A 19,212-nucleotide genomic window follows, 5' to 3' on the forward strand; every position below is an offset into this window, starting at 1 on the left:
ACCTCACATCTTCGAAGTCGGCTTGAAAGTCAACGCCAAAGTGTACCTGGATGTGCTGAAGAGTGTGGTGATCCTGGTGCAATCAGGTGGCTGCTGGCAAACCCTGGGTATGGTAGCAAAACTCAAAAGAGACCCAGGCTTGGCTTCAGAAGGAGTGCTACAAGTTTATACCTTTCTCTCACTGGCACCCCTCCACCCCCGACCTGAACCCGCTGGACTACTTAGTTTGGTCATATGTCAAGAACATCACCAACATGACCTCCCACAACACCAAAGCCAGCCTGATCGCCGCCGTCCATCGAGTATTCGTTGAACTCCCACCTCTACTTATAGAAAAGGCATACTCGCAGTTCCGGACCCGTATCAAGACGACGATTGAGGCTGAAGGCAGTTACATTGAATAGAGAACTGTACTACATAATCGAGTTTCCTGCATTGATTTTTTCAATAAAAGTTTTAAAAACTGTCCTTCTGCCATTGATGCTTAAACCTGAAAATCTTTATTCATAGTGTTTGATGTCGTTGTTTTGTTTTACGGCATATCAACCCATTTTGTATTTAATAATTTTGGCAAAAGTGTTTATGCTTCAAGTTCTTTATATCTTCAAATATTCATTCATCATGTTTAGTTTTGTAGAGGAGAATTGTTTTTTGTTTTTTTGCTTTGCAAAACAAGATTGAGTTTTGCAAACGGAAAACAATAACGTTGATACTCTATATATTTAAGGTCAGGAGACAAATACCTTCAGACAGCCTGATCAGGAGGTTGAAGGTTCGATCCACAGTACTGATACTAGTAATACAATCATGAATTACTTGATACTTTTTGATTATGGCTGACGGAACGAGGACAAACTACTCTCGTGGATTAAATAGAGGGTACTGTTTAAAATTCCGTAAAGATTCCCGAGTTTCTTGATTATGGCTGACGGAGTGAGAACAAACTACTCTCGTGGATCAAATAGAGGGTACTGTTTAAAATTCCGTAAAGATTCCTGAGTTTGACAAAACTCACCTGAAGAAGGTCGGGCTTTCCCACGGTTGAAACTTTGTGAAAATAACATCCAAGATGAGAAGAGTAGTGAGGGAGTAAGCAAATAGCAAGTCAGACAACCACCGCTGTCTGAAATGAATTCGGAAAGAAATTCTCTTTCTCTACTCTCAATAAAAAAATCAGCTACATATTTTTTTGTTTAGGGCCTCAGAAATGATCATAATTTGGATGCTCTTTTCTCTTCCCTGCAACCTCTTTCCCACAGAAGAGACGTTGCGAGTCTGTCTCTGCTTTATCGTTATTTCCTTGGCAAGTGCTCGGCTGAGCTCAAGTTTATAGTCCCCCCCCCCCCCTCGCCAAACTTTCACGAAAAACACTCATCTAGCCCAAACTCCGATCAATAATTTCCTCCACTCTTTATCTGTGCCTAAACCTAAACGTAGATTCCATGAACAAAGTGTCTTTCTTAGAACTGCACGCCTGTGGAACTCTCTTCCGTTTGCCTGCTTTCCAACTGACGACAATTTGTCTTCAAGTCTAACGTAAACAAGTTCTTGATAACCCCCCCCCTAAGTAATCCAATTTACAAAATTTCCACTACTTATGTTTACTACGCTATAATCACATTGGCTAATGTATATTCATTAACCCTTATCCTCGAGTGACATTCGGGCCTTGATAAGCGGTGATTCCTGTGTAAAAGAAAAAGTCATGAAATTACTGACGTAATTACATGATTTTATTTGATACAGGAACTGAGATATGTGCATGCGAATATTATGTGTTTTCTATACAATTCACTTCTTGTAAGCAAAAAAATACTCGAGCTGAGATCGAAACTTAACCTAAAGATAATGAGTCAAGTACGATAACCATTAGGCCAGCTTGACACATTCTTTAAAAAGTGTTTTCAAACCTACTTATTCTTAACATAAGGAATCTGTTACGGTAACAATTCACACATGCACATTTGTAAAGCAGTTGACACAGATAAAAATCTGCTGACCTCACCCCCCTCCCACGTATCAATTTTTCAATTTTGACCCCTTAGCAGCATATTTTTTTTTTTTTTTTTTTTTTTACGGATGAAAACTGATTAAAAAGTTTTTTCCACATATCTGAATATCCTATATACCAAATTTCAAGTCTGTAGATTAAAAATTCGATGAATATATAGGTTGAGAATTGTCCTTACACACACACACACACACATTCCAACTTTTATAGATATATACATTAGTATAAACACTGGTGGAGCATAATTGTTTTTCCCTTAGTATTCCCTCTGTATTTTATATCATTTGATCTGGTGTGTAAAAGACTGTTTCTTTGTTGGTTTTTTTTTTTAAGTATTAGCAGTTAAAATAAAGATATTGTTGGGTATTACTTGGTCTATGGTAGATTAATGAGTTTCTTTTTTTGTATTTTCATAGGAAAGGCTAAAAATGGTACTTTGTAATTATGCCCCAGAATAAATTCTATGTTTGCGTGTAGATCTTACAACGATCCATGATTTTTATGATTTTATTAATATTATCCCATGAATAATTCCAAGAGAGGAAGCTGTCATCTAAATATATTTTCCAAGAATTTGCACAGCTTATATATCTAATTTATAAAACTCACTAGGTCTGTCCGTCTGTCCCCATATTTTCAAACTCTCTTTTCTGAAACTAAATTAAGGGTCTCAAATGATTTGATTTTTTATGGACCGTTCTTTTATGAGGCTTTAGCCGGTTAAAACAGATTTTAAGGGGTCAAAAAGGGGCAAAATTGAAAAAAATCATGAAACATTATGTTGAATAATTAACATTGTTAAAAGTTAATTATCATCGATCTGTCTATTTATCTTTCTATTCAATCGTAATCTTTAAAATAGCTTATATTGTGAGTTATTGTTTATAGAATAAAGTGCAGCAATGGGTTTTAGCTGGGCATGTTTACATAAATTAGCTAGGTTAAATATAAACAGAATGACCTTGGGCTGGCATACGTGAAAAGGTCGCACATTTAGATACGTTTACTTTTGAATGATGACATAACGGAATTAAGGTCAAGAGGTCGGGAAGTTTAGTCAGTCGAAGAGTTTTTGAGTTTGGTCACGCAAGTGAACAGACGTACTTCAAGCCAGGAAGCGAGGCTGTAAAGAATAAGCATGTAGATACGAAATGCAGACCCTTTGTGTAGACCTTTTGAGACAAGTGAAATAAATTTATATTTCAAAAACATAAAGTGTTGTTCTGTGGTTCCACAAAAGAAGAAAGAACGGAGATCTCAATTGGTTATGGTGTTGTCATCTCATGTTTCATCACGGAGCTCAGCAGAAGTCTTGAAGCAAGAAAAGGTATGAAGCATATATTATTATTCTTATAAAAAATTGATACCTTAATGTAAATATGAACTGTAATAAATACCCGTTTGATAACTCTCTGATACAACATGACTCAGTTTATACGTCGATATCATATCCCCTGGCTAAACAAATAATACATACAATTTATACGCTTATCTAATGTCCTTATAAGAACAATATCTCTCACCTCTCTCTATAAAATTTGTACATTAATCTTAGTTTATTTTTGATCAGATCATATGCATGTCACGTTAGTACAGTAATAACGTCACCAGATTTGAAGGCTACAGTTTTGCATTCGGTTTCGATTCTAGCTGATGGCACCCAAATACTTTTGTTTTACTTTTGAAATCACGACTCTATAAAAAATATATATTTATATATACGAAATCTGGATAAATCAAAATATTATATTTAATCGTATTTTACGACCAAGCAGACCCCCCCCCCGCTAATATATATATATATATATATATATATATATATATATATATATATATATACTAGCAAAAGTACTCGTCGTTGACTGGGTTTAAAAACAGCCTACAAAAAATGGACTCTGATTTATTAAAGTATGATAGGTTATGAAAAGGAAGGATTGTAAAGAGATAGCTTCGAATTTGGGTATATCAAAACCAAAGCAAAATATGAGGAAAGTAAAAATAAAATAGATACACCCCATAATTTATAATACCATACCTGTTCACACTGAAACACTTATCACAATATTCTGTGGATCTATATTAAAAAACCTTGTTAAACTTTGTGACATATTTCCATTCTATGGAGGTCAGGTGCGAACGAACACTCCATAATTTTATTATAACATATTTCTTCAAACTGAAAAATAATTATCAAAGTATACTTACGCAGATTGATATGAAAAGTCTTTATTAAAGTTTGTGCCTATTTCCATTCTATAGAGGCCAGGTGCGAACGCAGACCCTACAATTTTATTATACCATCTCTATTTAAGTTAAAACATATTTATCAAAGTATTATTATGTACATCTATATCAAAAACACTTGTAAACGTTTTTTTGAATTTTTAAATTTTTTATTTCCATACTTTGTGGACCAGGCGCGAACGCAGACACCACAATTTTAATGAACCCCCGTTCTGCAGGATCAAACATACCCATTCCTGTGTCTCGATACATCTATCATTATATGTAATCAGTTTTTTAAAATAGTCAACTATATAGGAGCCTATTCGTGACCAGACACACACCACACACACACACACACACATTCACCGCTAATATATATATATATATATATATATATATATATATATATATATATATATATATAAAACCTTGGAAGTTTGTTTTTTTTGCTATACAAAAATAATATCGTTTTTTGACATTCAACTTATGTATAAAAAACGACATTATTTTTGCATCAACCTAATATTAATGAACCTCAGGATAGAAAAAGCTCTACCCGATTAAGGGAAGCAATATATAGGATAAATTAAAAAGATAAGGAGCAAAGTTACATAGAAACATTATTATAATATCAAGACAATAAGGATTAAAGCAAGAAGGAAAAAAAGAGAGAAACCTTTGTAGACAATGATATTTCGAAGCTAAACTGCTTCTCCTCAGAAGAGGAGAAAAGCTGGAATTATACAAAGATAAAAGTAAAAAGGCAAGACCAACTGAAGAACATTTACATCAGAAATTAAAAAAGAATTTGAGGAGGGGGGGGAGATGATATACAAATTAGGCTATGAAGCTCTGCCTCATCCACCATACTCTCCAGACCTACCGACTACAGACTACCGCTTTCTCAAGCATCTCAACAACTTTCTGCATGAGAAATGCTACAAAAACCTAATCGATATCAAAAACGCCTTCAGCAAATTCATCAACACCAGGACACAAGAATTTTACGTTACTGGCATAAATGAATTTGTTTTGCGGTGGAAAAATTGTGTTCATTCTGATGGTGTATATTTTGATCAGTAAGTTTTTGTTTGAGCCGAGACATGTTCACCTGAATTTAAAAGTTAAAAACCGCAAGAACTTTCTTATCAACCCGATCGTATTTGATACATAAACTCAAATCTAGCAACAATATTCTATGCATGGGCGAACGGTGGCTGTGTAGAGACATAGGATACTGGCAGGGGTGAGTAGTTTTCTAGCATGGTAAAGGGAGTTCACCTTCGTTGTAGATACGTTAGCAATGTCGTCTATATATTTCTATGCATTTGTTCTAATTTGTGTTGTCTGTGAGCGTTTCGTTTTATGATCCATAACAATCAGTGGTTGAAGAAGATTCTTTGGAATTGTTAAAGGAAAGGAGTTTTTTTTAGTAGCATTAATGTTACCATTCATTTACAATCCGATTCTAGGCTGGAGGTAATTTTCTAAGTTTTCAGACATTGCCTTATATGGGCATGCGTTCGTTTATCCCAAGTTGACAGTTTACCTAAGAGATGGATTACTCTGACAGACCTGCAACCTCTTTCCCGCAGAAGAGACGTTGTGAGCCTGTCTCTGCTTTAACGTTATTTCCGCGGCAGGTGCTCGTCTGAGCTTCAATATATGGTCCACCCCCACCCCCCGCCAAACTTTCAGGAAAAAACACTCGTCTAGCCAGAACCACTACCAATAGTTTCCCACACTCTTCATCTGTGCCTAAACCTAAATGTAGATTCCATGAACAAAACTTCTTTCTTAGAACTGCACGCCTGTGGCACTCTCTTCCGTTGGCTGACTACAATCTGATTGTCTACAAGATCAACGTAAACAAGTTCTTGATGAACCGTTCCCCTAAATAATCCAGTTTACAAAAATTCCACTACTTATGTTTACTACGCTATAACCACATTGATCAATGTATACCCATTAACCCTTATCCTCGAGTGGCCTCCGGGCATTGATAAGTGGTGATTTCTGCGTAAAAAAGGGGCTTGCGTTCAGTTTTCATTAATTTTATGGCATATTTTGCACCAATTAATGTTAATCAGTTGCATCAATAAGTGTGACTCGTTCTATACAAGCAATTCTATACAATCATTCTACGTTAAACAACTCATCGAGTGGGTTATCTATGAATTTACTCACTCTGTTTTCAAAAGACAAAAATTAGTAGGCAAACCAATGTTTTAATCGAATCTTTGTAGAGGATATTTTTTCTCTTCTTATTGTAAGAACTGTGACGCCAGGGTGTGTGTCGGTGGGCACTAACAATATTCAAGTTTAACTGGCTTCATCCAAAGGAGGAGGTTTCACAGTATTATGAAATTCACAACCGGTCCCCAGTCGCATATATATCCGCGTAAGGGGAGATGACGACGTTAGCTTTTTGCAACTCTTGCATGAAGGTGTCGACGTCCTCCTACATACAGCGCCTGGAATTCCCAAATTGGTCACCCATTTTAGTAATAACCAGGCTCAACGTTGCTTAACTTTGGTGATCTGATGGGAATCGGTGTGTCAACGTGATTATGCCATGCACCAGGGTCGGAAAGTAGGGATTGAGAAGTCGGCGCCCTGGAGGAGGGGCACTTTGACCTATAAAAACAGATGCTCAATATACAAAAAAAGATTTATTGAATTGTATTCGTTGTTTTCAAACTATAAAAAATTCTGTATTTAAAGATTTACTTTCTCGAATCATATATATATATACTCGGGTTTTTTTATATTCAAAAGTAATGGACTAATGAATTCAACGAGGTTGTTAGATAGTGCTCAATAAAAAGAGCTGATAATACTTGTTTATTGTTATATAAACATGCTCACATCCCGCTGCTACAAATAGCCACTTGTTTCAATCAAACAACAGATATCATCAGGCAGCGACTTGACTATTCAAAAGTTCAATGAATATTCAATGATTATTCATTGAACTTTTGAATAGTCAAGTCGCTGCCTGATGATATCTGTTGTTTGATTGAAACAAGTGGCTATTTGTAGCAGCGGAATGTGAGCATGTTTATATAACAATAAACAAGTATTATATATATATATATATATATATATATATATATATAATACAGAGATCAATCAAAATGCAGATTACTTTTTAAAATAAACATATTTATTTAAAATTAAAAATTTTGACCTATATAAGAGTATTCATGTGGAAACACAGACAATATATTTTTATATGTGGCATGTTATTAAGCCGTTACTGAATTAAAAAAAAATGATCTTCTAGTCAGTAGTTTTGTATCTTGATCTACACGGGTAGCTAAGTTTTATAAGTATCTCTGTTGTTTGAAAGCATTGTGAAAAAAAATAAAAATAAACAGTTCTATATATGGAGCAAAGATTCTATGGAGCCTACCAAATCAAGGATGGCTTTGTGACTGGGTTCGAATCACCCAATCAGCAGTAATTATTACTTCCTTCTCTGATGATTACATAAAAAAAAAAAAAAAACATTTCTTGGCCCTTTTGCCAAGATCAAAGTGCGGTGCAGATTAACGGTAAGCTGTCGGAGTCATTCGCTGTCTCTCGGTCGGTGCGACAGGGTTGTCCGCTGTCGCCTCTGTTGTATGTCCTGGCGTTGGAACCCCTCCTTCGCAAGTTAAGGGACGAGGCGGCTACACCAGTCCTGCGCGGAATAGCTCTCCATGGAGGCACACGAGCCAGGGTTTCTGCGTTCGCCGATGATGTCACCGTGTTCGTGTCTTGCCTCACGGACGTTCAAGCGGTGGTCGAGGCACTCGCTCGATACGAAGAAGTAACAGGGGCCATCTTCAACCGTAGCAAGTCTGTTGGCCTGCGGTTGGGGGCCTGGACCGGGGTAAACTCGCTTCCAGGTATTTTCAGCTGGACCGATGGACCGGTCCGCATTCTCGGTGTCTGGTTTGGACCGGGACTTCAGCTGGAAAAGAATTGGTCGGAAGTACAGTCTAAGGTCAAATCGTCAGTAAAGACTTGGATTGGAAGGAAATTGTCCTTGAAGGGTCGGGCGGAGGCGTGTGCTACATACGTCTTTCCGCTCATCCTTTACCGTTTGTCTGTACTTCCTCTCCCTGCAGAACGACTAACCCGCTTACAAGGGCGCCTCGATTCACTGTGGAACGAGGGTAAGCATTATGTCTGCAGAGAGGTCTGTGTTCAAAATCCGAGCGAGGGAGGCCTGGGTCAGCCCAGTCTCTTGTGTCATAGAAACGCCGAGAGATTGGCTTTCCTGGGTCGTTCGCTTGAAGGAGACGCTCCTTGGGTCCCTGTGGTTGAGAACTCGTTTCCCAATCTCAAACCCAACCCTTCGGTAGAAGGTCGTCGTAGACCGAAGGGGGAGTCCAAGTTCTTCTCCGAATGCCGAACCGCTCTTAGAGCTTTGCCGGGGACCAATGTCCTCAATCAGCCAAGGAAGAAACTGTATCGGGATTTAGTGGACGGGACCGCGAAGGATCCACTTTGTAGGCGGATGGGATGGTCGATGGAGGTTGTCCGTTCTCAATGGTGTTGGGCGCCGGGACGGGAGGTTCTGAATAACTCGGAATTCTCCCTGACTTGGCGACTGGTCCGAAATGCGCTGCCCCTCTTCGATGTACTTTTCCGGTATAAAGAACATACCAGTCGCTTCTGTCCGTACTGTGACGAACGCGAGCCCGAAACAATCGAGCACGCGTTTTTTAGTTGCAGCCGGATACAGCCCCTATTAAGGTACGTCGAGGGGGTAACAGCTCGCATCGATGCCGAGTGTCTGCTCGATCTCGACGTAGGAACTTTTGTGTACAACATGGAGCCGCCGTTCCCTAGGGAGGAAAGTTTGGGTTTCCTGGCGATCCTAGCAGTAGCGCGCATGACCATTTGGATCACGCACCTCAAGTTGGTCCACGAAGGGACATCTGTTCCTGATCGGGATCTGATCGTTTACTTTAAACATTTGCTTAAAGTAAAGATCAGATGCGATTGGAAGAGGTTGCCTAGAGTGGAATTTGACAAGAGGTGGGTGCACAGCACTAGTTTGTGCATCCGTCGAGGAGCCAAGTTTCAATACGTGTTCCCTCCTTAGGCATGGCATGGGCGGTGCTGGGTCCTACGGAACCCATCCCGCCTAGGTTAGCATTATAAGTTCAGTAAAGTAACTCTTGACTGGTGGTACAAATGAGATCCTGTTCCTGATTTTATTTTTTGGTATTAGAGAACCTCTGAGTCTGCCCAACCCCCCCTGCTCCTCATCTTTATTTTCTGATGCCCCCGGTCACCCCCCCCCCCCACTCAGAGGTCACCTTCCTACCCCCTCCATCCGTTGCTTTATTTTCTCCCACCTCCATTAAGGCGACTTCCCCAAACCCCATTAGGGATGCTCTGCTTGTTTTCGGTTCCCCGGAAAACAGTGGGGGATCTAGCCACATAGAATAGTACAGGGGGGTCTTACTAACAACACATTAGTAGTTTTTTCTTTATTTTTGAAATGAACACTTTCATTAGTTTTTTCCCACTCCACGAACATTTTATGCCAATTAATTCAAGAACTCTTTCTAATGAAATCGAACTTTATTTTCTCAGACATACACACACACAAATAAAAAAAAAAAAATGCACACACAACATACAGAAATGAATATACAAATTGTACATAGTTAAATTTTACATTGAACGCTGGGGTTATTAGTTAGATTAGGATCCACAGAGTGATTGAGGTATTTTGGTAAATGTTGCCAGTCAAGAGTAAGACTTCAAAGTCTCATCTGTTACATAGTCAAAAAGACCCTGTACCCTCCCCCTCCCAATTTCTTGTAGGGCCTTGTGCCTAATTTTGTTGAATTGAATTTTTTGTACGTTTTTTATGTTCAATTTTTTCTTTCTCAATAAAATATATAAACAAGATCAAAGTGTAGTATCTGTTCTTCAGATGCTGCACTTCATTTTCTTGTTCTCTTTCGGTGGAGGAGAAATCCTTCACGACTGAGACAATTTTTATTTTTGTACCTTTTCTCCACGTTAAAAACAACCCTGGTGTCTAACTCTGTCCCGTGGAGAGGCATAGTAAATAGGTACATAAGCCTGGAAAACTAATGTCTGCACGTATGTATATTGTTAATATTTATTAAAAATAATATTTTAACTCTGAAGCCCCTTTAAGAAATTAAAGTTGAGCCCTATTAAGGAAATTAAGAAAAAGCGGTCAACTTCAGTAAAAACACATCATTTTGACTTTCTGTCGTTGAATACTGTCTGACTGTCAACTGTGAATATCTACGAAAATGACATTCATAGGTACTTAATTTCCTTCCATTCATGTGTTATTTGTCGGTGGTTTGGAGGAAAGATGTTATCCTACAAAGTCAATGCTGTCTGAGTTTGAATCTCCTGACCAACAGTAATTATCACTTTCTCAGTAATGATTGTATAAGCATGAAATTATATATATGAAATTATATATATATATATATATATATATATATATATATATATATATATATATATATATATATATAAAATCGTTAATATTTATTTAAAAATATTAATGTACTAGCATTCAGACCGGCAGTGCCCGGTTGTAAAATTCGCTTAAATATGATATTTTTTTAATTCATGCAGATTTCTTATTTATTATTATAAAACTAATTCTTTATTTATTACTAGCATCGGTGCCCGGCATTGCCCGGGTATTTGGAGGTGTGTGCTGAGCAAAAAAAAAAAAAAAAATGGTAGTAGGAAGGCAGGCTCGAACCCGTACCGCGAAGGTGGAAAAGAACGGGGGGAAAAAACCTGACGTCCTTGCTGTTACGACCACCGCCAAACCGGAAGTGATCTAGGTTTAAATTAAGGCTAGACAATCGAAAAGAGGGGATGACTTTCGAAAATATCGGCGAAAAAAAGCGACCCCCTCCCTGTAGAAAAGTGTCCAGTTGAGGGTGAAGATATTAAAGTTTTTAGCCAATTTTTTCGATATTGGTCGTCTGAAAGGACGAGCTTCCAAACGATACTGATCTTGTGAAAATCCGTCGCTTCTCTCGAAAGTTTTAGGCAGACATGCAAACATACATACATACATGTATATATTGGTAGCTCAAATTTTCGACCCAAACCGATTAAAAATCTTGCCCTATCTCTGAATACCTTTTATGTAAAATTTCAAATGTTTGGACCAGAAATTGTCTGAGTAATTTAGTAGAGTCCGCAGAGGTCAAAATTTTTAAAACTTTGACCCCTATTATGCCCCCCTTAACATATATTGTTTTGGGCTCAAATCAAGTTATTAAGTAAGATCCATGTCCAAGGAACCTATATTTAAAATTTCAAGTGTTTGGACCCAAAATTGGCAGAGGAATTTGGTAGAGTTCTCAAAGGTCAAATTGTTAAACTTTGACCTCCTAACAGCCAAATTTCTGTCCGAAAACGGATCACAAAGATTTTCCCAAATCTCAGTACCCTGTATATCAAATTTCGAGTTTGTAGACTGAAAATTGACAGAGTTATTGCGTAGGGAAATGTACAGACAGACAGACCTTTCACTTTTATAGATATATAGATTACATTGTTATATTGTACTCCATATACAGCAGTGATTTCAAAAGTTAAAAAAATAAAATAAAAAAGGTGAATCGGGTGCTATTAGCTAGAATCGAAATCAAAACATAAAGCATTATTCGTTCTCATATGAGATAATTCGTATGCATAAAAAACTGTAAAAAAAAGATATAAGTGTATGTTTGCACATGCGCAGAAGTAACATGTTTAATCGACATACGCCGGCGAAGTTTCAATATTTTTCAATTTTTGACCACTTAGCAGCTATTTTTTCCGGCTATTTTCCATATCGGATTGCACAGGCCCAAATCCCCTAGATATCAAATTTTAAGTCTGTAGACATAAAACAAATACTTGATAGAAACCGTTTCGCACACAGACAGACCAGTTCACACACACACACACACACACACACACACACACACACACATATATATATATATATATATAATAAATTTCACAGCCAAACAACGTCGCAGCCCACAAGAGCCATGACAGTCAAAGAACCGGAAGTCCAAGACTCGAGTTTCGCCCTTATTTGGGCTCATCAGTTAGACACATCCGAACTCAGGATTCGAAACCCGAGCCTCTTGCATGCAAGGCAAACACTCTACCAACTGAGCAAACGCCCTGCACACAAGAATTTCTATTAACCAACAGAGATCAAGCAAACCGCGCCGAAATCAGACTGTGAAAATGAACCTATTTCGTCTCGACAAGGGACGCGGTCATCCAACCAGCTAATAACCCCAAGCCGATGTCTCACAAGTAGGAGTATATATATATATTGCTTGTTGTATCTGTCGGCGTTGCATGGGAATCCTTTTTTTTCTAATTTTGCTCCTCAACTTCTCCTTCCTCCTCCCCTTGAGCCTCTTTATTATTAAAAGATTTGTATTTCTTTGCAAGATTCTCTATCATAAAAAAGAATGGACGTATTAAGAAATGTTTAAAGTCAATCAGCATAAATACTTTTGACATTTTTCTGTGTAAATATAATTAAGAGAAGATTCTTATTCACAATATGCGTTCACTAGTAATTTGTGTAATAATTACAAATAAATTAACAACACTTTGTTTTTTCTTTGCAAATGAAAAGAAATCGTTTTTCTTTTCATGCAAAAAATCACGTGTATACTTATGCACACACACACACACACACACACACACACGATTGTCTAATAATTATAAATAAATAAACGATTTATATTTGACTAGCCTGGGTGCCCGGCGTTTCCCGGATGTTTGGAGGTGTGTGGTGAGCAAAAAATAATTTTTTAAAAAATGGTAGTAGGTAGGCAGGCTCGAACTCGTACCGTGAAGGTGGAAAAGAACGTGAAAAAAATTTCTTTGCCGTTGCATCCAGCGCCAAACCGGAAGTGACGAAGGTTTAAATTAAGACAAGTCAATCGGAAAAAGGGAATGACTTTCAAAAATATAGGCGACAAAAGTGACTCCTCCTTGTAAAAAAGTGTGGAGTTGAGGGTGAAAGATTTAATGTTTTTAGGCAAATTTTCGATATTTGTCATCCGAAATGTCGAGCATCAAAACGACACCGATCTCTTAAAAATCCGATGCTTCTGTCGAAAGTTCTAGGCATACATACATACATACATACATACATTTAGTAGACAGGTGAGGTGAGATTTATATAAATGGAAGATGTAATTTTTTGGTAATTTGTATTATATATATATATATATATATATAAATATATATATATATATTTATATTGTATTATATATATATATATATATATATATATATATATATTGTATTATGTATAATAAGATATACGCACATACGCGGCCGTCTTGTAATTATAATTAAGAAAACAGTTTTCATTTTGTTTATTTAACATCTGTTTGCTATCAACTTCTCCCTCTCTCTCTCTCTCTCTCTCTCTCTCTCTCTCTCATAGACGTGATGTTGCTAGTCTCAGTCTTTTTTATGAATGCTATTATGGTATGTGTCCTTCGATATACAGCACAATCACGTTGACACACCGGTTCTAACAAGATCATGAAGTTAAGCAACAATAAGCCTAGCCAGTGCTGTATGCATTAGGCGCTGTATATACCATGCCGATTGATAAGAAATTTCCAAGTTGGTATCTGGCGGCGCATTAATTCACTAGGAGAGATGCACCCCTAGTCTTAGTTAAGACATCCATCTAGGAAAAGGTAACTCTGTTGGCGTCGGCAGCAGGACGTTGGATGAACATGGAGGCGGATGAATCTGTAGCAGATCAACGGTTCTATGGTATTAGGAGTTACGTTATTCGACTGCAGCTATGCGGATGATCTAAGGATAACGGATAGATGCAAACAGGCGAGTCAGATGCCATTGCGATGGGGAAGTAATGGAAATCTACTCCATGTATTCTGCCAAGTTCAAAATCATTTTATCTCTTCAGAGGAATCGGACAAACAATGGACCGAATCCTATGGAGAACACTAACCACGATTTAATCTACGGTATGAATATGCCACGATACATGAAGATGTGTTCTTCAGAATTGTCGTTTGACTCGTTGGTCTAGTGGTCTCCATCAATTCGTTGTTTTGATAACTCATTGTAATACAGATTCTTATTCTAATAGCTTCTTTTCAAGAACTGCAGGTTTATGGAACTCTCGTCCTGCTTACTTTTTCCTCTTAACAACAGCCTCGGTCTTAACAAGACTAAGATTAATACTCTGCTGAAAGTTAAAAGTTCAGTGCTCAGCGCGAGCGACACTCAAAAATACAACTGGGAATTACTTCGGACGTCAACTCTGTGTCGGGTTGATGGAACGAGAGCATACTACTCCTGTAGATTAAATAAAAAGGTTTCGTTGTAAATCCCGTGCAGATTCCCGAGGTTGACAAAAAGATTCCCATCTCTTGTCTTTTCGATAACCATGTTTCGTTCTTGTTACCTTCTTACATCAAGTTGCTTCACGCCTTGTCTCAAGCAATTTTTACAGTTTTTTTTTTGATAGCTCTGTTTTATTTATTGTTTAAATTCTATTGCGATAATGGAAATGCGAAAACAAAAACAATCATAAATGTATAGCATTAATTAGGTTTTTGATTTTTTTAAAGACGATATTTTCAGAAGGCGCTCATTTTATTCTGCTGTCCGTTTTTATCAGAGAGATTGTTAATCAATAGAGCTGTGACAACAGCATATTCTTTTCATTGTTTTGACTCTTGAGTATCGATGCCTCTGTTCAGTCTCCAAAGACAAAGGATACACCCTTGTAGGGGCAGCTGCGCGTGTAATTGTGTGACAAGGGTTGCGCAATCACCAACCACACCTTTCCTGCATCGGCACTGTTTGAGTCCAGTGGCAAGGAGAAGACTAGGATGACTGGAAACAATGCTGAAATAAACGAAGAACACATACAGCACTTGGAAATCCCAAATGGTCACCCATCTGATATTAACCAGGTTCATCATTGCTTAACTTCGGTGTCAAACGTGATTATGCCGTATTCTTTAGTATACATCCGTTAATATCTTATATGTTTTTATATAGACTGATGTGGTTCTTGGTTGATTAACTTCGTCTGTGTCGGATATATACTCGAGAGTCACAGGAATGAAAAGAATATGCTGTTGTCATAGTCCTAGTAATCAATAAAGGCATGTTTATGTGCGGCCGTAATTTTGTTTGCTGAATAGATAAAATTAAATGAATATAATACTTTACTATTATATAAGATTAGTAAATTTCAATGAAATATTCATTCGGTGACGATATTTGGATGGCTTCCTGCAAGAGATTTGTTTATTTTTTCGATTTTTGAACGATTTTCGAGACCCTCCAGATAACCGTCTCATGTTAACCATTATTCTTGTTATCACTTTAAGATTCGCCACTATTTGTGTTTAATAAATGCTTTAAAATAAGTTAAAACACAAAATCTTATCCAGGTAGGTAGACGAGTAACTCACATTGCCTCTGGTAACATTTATCTGTACGATTAAATAAATGCAACTTTCTCTCTCTCTCTCTCTCTCTCTCTCTCTCTCTCTCTCTCTGTAAGTGAGTTCGTTCCTTCCTTATAGACTCTGAAACAGCTGAACAGATTTTCTTTAAAATTTACAGAACTTTAGTGTATAAGTCTGGGAGTGATCTTAGGTAAGTTTTGTCTCAGAATACTCCCGATAATTACTGATGATCGATAATCGAAGCCATTATTTTAATTTATCTATCATCGATACAGCCATTTTTTCATATCGTCACTTAACAATGATGATAGAACAACGGGCCATGAAAATTCTACTGCGGTTAAGTTGGTAGTGTTTTTTTTTTTTTTTTTTTGTTTTTTGGCATGACATGGTCTGTAGGTTCAAACTCCGCACGTAAATTTCTTAATTTTTTTTATTTTTAGTAACTGCAAAGAATTTTATAAGACTTGAAAATTTACAAAAAAATGTTTTTATTTATTTTTTTTTTTTTTTTTAATTCCGCACGTAAATTTATTAATGATTATTTTTTCGTTAACTGGAAAGAAGTTTATATGAACTGATTTTATAAAAGAAACAGTGGGTTCTCTAGAGTGCAATGTAGAATAACATATATTTTGGACTAAGTTATTGCATGGAGGCATATGAAGCTCACCCCCCCCCCGTGATTTCACGGATTTCGATGACAATAAAAATATAAGAGTGTGAAATATTCGTTGATTATTATTCAATCTTACTAAAGAAATAAATAGTTGAATGTTAATTCTAAACATATGAGGGCCTTCCCAAAAGTAAAACCTCTTACTTATTTCATCAACTTCAAGAGCTACGAAGACGTGAGTGATACCATTATTGTGCTCCAGAATTTATCACTCTCATTCTCAATGCACTTTTGCCAGCGATGAGTGTGCATGGGTGTTCGGAGCGTGTTCTCTCATACGAGGTCATTCCAAAAGTAAAGTCACCTATATTTTACACTCATAAGTTGAAGAGTAACACTTCATCAAATCTCAACACTAACGTAATGTACTTGCAATAAACCTTATCCCCGAGTGGCTTCCGGGCCTTGATAAGTGGTGACCACTGTGTAAAAAAAAGAAGAAAAAAAAGAGCTATGAAAGCGAGAGTGGTACCATTAAAACGACCAACCTTTTGTGTGCCAGAATTTATTTTTCTCCACAGTCACCACCAGTCTCAATGCAATTTTGCCAGGAATTCAATGACGCATCTCTACTTCTGACGCACCTCCATAACACGGTTTGTTTTCTTAGAGTCTCTCACCATCAATATCTGCAACAGAGAGATGAAATATTCAGGTCATAAATGTATATGTTCAGTCATAATAAGAACGCAATTTGCAATCCCATGTGATCCATTCTGACGGAATAAAAAACAGGAGGCATTACTTTTGGAACGTCCCTAGTATAATTAGAAAGCTGAAAATAGCAAAAGCAATGTAAAATATCGCCTTTTTTTATTAGTGCTATAAGCTCTTGCTATTGTTTAGAGTAATATTAAAGCATGTCTCCAAAGTAGCAAACGAGTATTTACGGAAAGGACTTAAATCGAATTGCATTCATTTTGTTTATTTGCTGACGTCAGAGCTGTTGGTAATTAGTCACGCCTTAGCAGATAAACAAGCCGCTTGGAACGGAACAGTTACTCACTGCATGTACCTATTTACTATGCCTCCCCACGAAGAACAGATACTACACTTTTTTATTTATTTGCTTCCCCACTGAGCAAATTAGGCAGGAGGCCGTTTTGTAATGTGGAGATAGGGGGAAGGGAGAGGGAGAGAGGGGATCCAGCTCCCGAGAGGTGGGAAGTGGGAGCTGGATTAGAAACTGTTGGTATGAAGGGTTGCCCCTTCAGTGACCAAGGTCAGATATGTCGGGTTACCCCCACATATGGTCTTTGCTAGTCATAGCTTTGCAGCATCTGCCGGAACAGATGGTATTTATTTGCTCCCCCACCGAGCAAATAAGGCACAAGGCCAATTTTTAATGTGAGGAGTGAAGGGAGGGGGAAGAGAAAAAGGGGACCAGCTCTCGAGAGGTGGGAAATGGGAGCTGGTTAAAGGTCAGGTATGTGGGGTTGCCCCCACATCTGGTCTTTGCTTGCAGTATCTGCCGGAACAGATACTACACTTTGATCGATGATATTCATTTGCTCCCCCACCGAGCAAATTAGGCACAAGGCCGATTTGTAAAGTGAGGAATGAAGGGGAAATGGGGACCAACTCCCCGGGGAGTAGGGGAGCTGGATAGTGACAATTGGTATGAAGGGTTGCCCCTACATTGACCAAGGTCTTATCTGTGGGGTCGCCCCCACATATGGTCTTTGCTTGCAGTATCTGCCGGAACAGATGGTATTTATTTGCTCCCCCACCGAGAAAATTAGGCACAAGGCCGTTTTTTAATGTGGAGATAGGGGGAGGGGGAGGGAAAGGGGGGACCAGCTCCCGAGAGGTGGGAAATGGGAGCTGGATTAGTAACTGTTGGTATGAAGGGTCGCCCCCTCAGTGACCAAGGTCATATATGTGGCGTTACCCCCACATATGGTCTTTGCTAGTCATAGCTTGCAGCATCTGCCGGAACAGATGGTATTTATTTGCTCCCCCACCGAGCAAATTAGGCACAAGGCCAATTTTTAATGTGAGGAGTGAAGGGAGAGGGAAGGGAAAAAGGGGACCAGCTCCCGAGAGGTGGGAAATGGGAGCTGGTTAAAGGTCAGGTATGTGGGGTTGCCCCCACATCTGGTCTTTGCTTGCAGTATCTGCCAGAACAGATGGTATTTATTTGCTCCCCGACCAAGAAAATTAGGCACAAGGCCGATTTTTAATGTAAGGAGTGAAGGGGAAATGGGGACCAACTCCCCGGGGAGTAGGGAGGCTGGATAGTGACAATTGGTATGAAGGGTTGCCCCTACATTGACCAAGGTCTAATATGTGGAGTTGCCCCCACATATGGTCTTTGCTTGCAGTATCTGTCGGAACAGATGGTATTTATTTGCTTCCCCACCGAGCAAATTAGGCACAAGGCCGATTTTTAATGTGAGGAGTGAAGGGGAAATGGGGAACAACTCCCCGGGGAGTAGGGGAGCTGGATAGTGACAATTGGTATGAAGGGTTGCCCCTACATTGACCAAGGTCTTATATGTGAGGTTGCCCACACATATGGTCTTTGCTTGCAGTATCTGCCGGAACAGATGGTATTTATTTGCTCCCCCACCGAGCAAATTAGGCACAAGACCGATTTTTAATGTGAGAAGTGAAGGGGAAATGGGGACCAACTCCCTGGGGAGTAGGGGAGTTGGATAGTAAGAATTGGTATGAAATGTTGCCCCTACATTGACCATGGTCTTATATGTGAGGTTGCCCCCACATATGGTCTTTGCTTGCAGCATCTGTCGGAACAGATGGTATTTATTTGCTCCCCCACCGAGCAAATTAGG

This window comes from Euprymna scolopes, chromosome 15 (assembly GCF_053919585.1).
Source record: "Euprymna scolopes isolate OS-2025 chromosome 15, ASM5391958v1, whole genome shotgun sequence".
Taxonomy (NCBI): Eukaryota; Metazoa; Mollusca; class Cephalopoda; order Sepiida; family Sepiolidae; genus Euprymna; species Euprymna scolopes.